Here is a 4,099-nt window from a genome sequence, read left to right on the forward strand (position 1 = left end):
AGCCCGGTTCCTGACACAGGCCAGGATGCCGTTGGCCTTCTTGGCCACCTGGGCACACTGCTGGCTCCTGTTCAGCTGGCTGACCATCAGCACCCCCAGGTCCCTCTCTGCCTGGCAGCTCTCCAGCCACTCCTCCCCAAGCCTCACAGGGCTGCTGGGGGTTGTTGTGGCCAGAGTGTAGGACCCAGAATTTGGCCCTGTTGAATTTCATGATGTTGGCTTTGACCCAGTGATCCAGCCTATCCAGATCCAGAGGGTAGAGCCTCCCTATCCTCAAGCAGATCAACACTTCCACCCAGCTTGGTGTCATCTGCAAACTTACTAAGGGTGCACTCTGTCCCCTCATCCAAATCATTGATAAAAACATTAAACAGGAGCAACTCCAGTCCAGAGCCCTGGGGGACACCACTCGTGACTGGCTGCCAACTGGATTTAACTCCACTGACCACAACTCTCTGGACTCAGCCATCTGACCGTCATGTCAGTCATCTCCATCAGCTTCCTTGGCACTGAAGTCAGACTGAGAGGCCTGTAATTTCCCAGATCATCCTTCTATCCTTTCTTATGGATGGATGTTATACTGGCTGACTTCCAATGAGCTGAGACATCCCAAGTCAGCCAGGGCTGCTGATAAATGATGGACAGGGGCTTGGTGAGCACCCCTGCCAGTTCTCTCAGCACTTGGATGAATCCCATCTGGCTCCATAGATTTGTGCACATTGATGTGGAGCAGCAGGTCCCTGACCATCTCCTCCTGGATTGTCGGGGGGACGTTTTGTTCCTGGCCCTTGTCTCTTGGCTTGTGGGGCTGTTTCTATTACTAAAGACTGAGGCAAAGAAGGCATTAAGCATCTCAGTCTTATCCTCATCTTTGGTTATCATATTTCCTCCTGGGTCTAGTGGGGGATGGAGGCTCTCCTTGATCTTTCTCGTGTTGTTAGTGTATTTACAGAAACTTTTCTTGCTATTCTTTATCTCTGAAGCCAGATTAATTTCTAGCTGGGCTTTGGATCTTCTAATTATCTCCTTGCATAACATAACAATATTCTTGTACTTATTATGAGTGGCCTGTGCACATTTCCAAAGGCCATAAACTCTTTTTTCCCCCTAGTTTTCAGGCAAATTTCCCTATTCAGCCAGGCTGGTCTTCTTTGCTGCTGGCTCCTCTTACGGTACACGGGGATGGCCTGCTCCTGTACCTTTAAGACTTCCTTCTTAAAAAGTATCCAGGCTTCCTGGACTCTTACACCCTTCAAAACTAACTCCCAAGCGATTCTAACAAATAATCAAATAACAAGTCAAAGTCCGCCCTTCAGAAGTCCCAAGTGGTAGTTTTGCTGTCCCCACTTCTAACACTTCTAAGAATAGAGAACTTAAATCATTTTGTGATCACTGTTCCCTAGAGAGTCTCCAGCTGCAACATCCTCCACAAGACCTTCTCTGTTCACAAACAGAGGTCCAGCAGGGGACTTTCCCTGGTTGGTTCACTTACCAGCTGTGTGAGGAAGTTATCCTTCACACATTCCAGAAACCTCCTGGATTGTTCCCTCTCTGCTGTGTTGTATTTCCAGCAGTTACCTGAGAAGCCGAAGTCCCCCAAGAGAACAACAGCAAGTGACTGTGATATTTCTCCCAACTGCTTATACAACGCTTCATCCACCTCACTGGTCTGGTTGGGAGGTCTATAGCAGACTGCCACAGCAATATCAGCTTTATTGGCCTTGCTCCTTAACCTAATCCAGACATTATAGAGCCCACCATCATGATACTTAAGTTCTGAGCATTCATAACACTTCCTAAGAGAAAGTGCCACCTCACCACCTCTCCTTCCATCTATCTCTCCTGAAGAGCTTGTATCCATCAATTGTAGCACTCCAGTCTTGTGAGGCATCCCATCACGTTTCTGTGATAGCCGCTATGTCATAGCTTTCCTGTTGCATCATGGCTTCAAGCTCCCCCTGTTTGTTGCTCATACTGCATGCATTGGTATAGATGCACTTCAGATGAGCTACTGATCCCAACACTTTTTGTGTCAGCCCCATTTCCTACCAGAGTCTTCTTAGGTGTTTCCATGATTTCTAAACCACCACGACCAACCCTTGCCTCCTCATTTGCCATTATATGGCTATCCCTCATCTCCACTGAGATGGCAGAGCAAGAGACCTTGCTAGCACACCATCCTACAAGCCCTGACATGCTTCCCTTGGGCTTATTCCTAGCAGACCCAGTTATATCCCCTTCCCCCTTCATATCTCGTTTAAAGATCTATCAATGAGCCATGTTAATTCCTGCCACAAGATCCTTTTCCCCCCTCTGGGACAGGTGCAGCCCATTTGTTGCCATCAGGCCAGGTGTCTTGTGTAGCAGTCCATGATCAGTCATTGCCCTCCATCTGCTTACTCGCTATGCTTCTATTAGCATAGCTCAGCATACTGTCCTGCGGCCTTTGGGCTTGAAGCACGCTGCTCCTTCACATCCAGCTTGATATCTACCAAGACTTCCAGATCTTTTTCAACAGAACTTCCTCCAGTTGGTGGTCCCCTTCCTGGGTGCACATTCTTACATTTGTTCCCGTTGAATTTCATAAGGTTTCTGTTGGCCTGTTCCTTCAGCCCATTTCTTACCTTTGAAGGGCAGTCTGGCGTTCAAGTGTGTTGGCTGTTTTCCTCCCATTTGGTGTCATTTACAAACCTGCCAAGAGTGCACTCCATTGCCTCCTGCAGGTCACTTATAAAGATGTGGAACAAGACAGGTCCCAGGATAGATTCTGAGCGCAATCATCCAACCATCCAGAATGTTTGTCCACATTCAAGAATGCTGTTGGACATGATGCTGAGAGCATTGCTAAAGTTGAAGTAAATGAGAAAAAGTCACCTTTGTTCACACTGTATTCCCCTCCTATCACTAAATGACTATCTGCCTTCTGTTCCCATCCACTCCCCATTATTCCCATTCTCACCCCTGCCATATCCCTCTGATGGGATCTCTTCCTTTCCCACTCCCTCCATTTATGCTTTTCCCCTCCCTTCATGTTCTCATTCTGTCTAGGCCTTTCTAGTGAAAATCCGCTCAGCTGTAGGCCCTCTGTTCATATCTTCCTCCCCTTGAGTCTCACCAATCACATTCTTTTCCCCTCCAGTCTTCTGCATTGTTGGCTTTTTACTCAGCAGATGGTTTCTTTCCATTCCGCTCTGTATGTACTCTGTTCCCCTTCAGTTCCCTCCATTTCTGTTTCCATTTCTGTTCCCCTCAGGACTCCCCTGTTTGCAGTCTATGGCCCTCCAGTCACCACCATTCATATTCCATTCACTTCCAGTTGCCCGCTTTCGCTTTGTTCCTAGGCAGGAGGCTTTGAGCTTGCCATGAGTCTCCAAAAGACTCCCAAGCATGTAAAATTCACAGCCCTCTGAGTGCTGCTATGGAAGCTACAGATCAGCTCCATTTATTTACATATACATGGTTATCTCAGTTGTCTCCAGGGCCGAATAAGGCGCTCAGGATGCATAAGAAAAAATACTGCTAGAGGCGTTCATCAGACATTGATTAGAAAAGGAAAAAGAAGCTGTTTAACACAGTAACTCCCATTATTTTTCAAGGGTAGTGATATTTCATCCTGAAGTCCAGTGAGACGAAAAATATTGGGTGCAGCTATGGCTGCTTTATCACTGAAACAGGAGAAGACAGGACAGTCTAGGCACATGGAAATAGAGCAGGAAAGGAACAGGAAGAACAGAAACAGAGCTGCTATTTAATAGAGGAAAGTATTTAACACATCAAAGAGCTGAAATATCACAACACGTAGGAGAAAACTGGAACATCTTTGCCCAGGTTTAACAGAACTGCTAAAGTATCTACAGATATACTGCCAGAAAGAATAAAGGACAGTTCAGTAACTGACTCATTTCCTAAATGCAGCCTCTCATTGCTGCAGCCTACTTTGTTATTTTTTCCTTCTCAGTAAGACAGTGGGGTCTTTTCATCACTTCAAGGGCTGTGCTCCCAAAAATCAGACTTCTAAATGTGAAATTCCTCCCTTGCTGAGCTTCCCATTTCTTGCTAGCACATCTTTTCCTTCAGTCCCCGTGACAAGCCGTTCCTG

Source organism: Apaloderma vittatum, unplaced genomic scaffold (genome assembly GCF_000703405.1).
Source record: "Apaloderma vittatum isolate BGI_N311 unplaced genomic scaffold, ASM70340v1 scaffold14158, whole genome shotgun sequence".
Lineage (NCBI taxonomy): Eukaryota > Metazoa > Chordata > Aves > Trogoniformes > Trogonidae > Apaloderma > Apaloderma vittatum.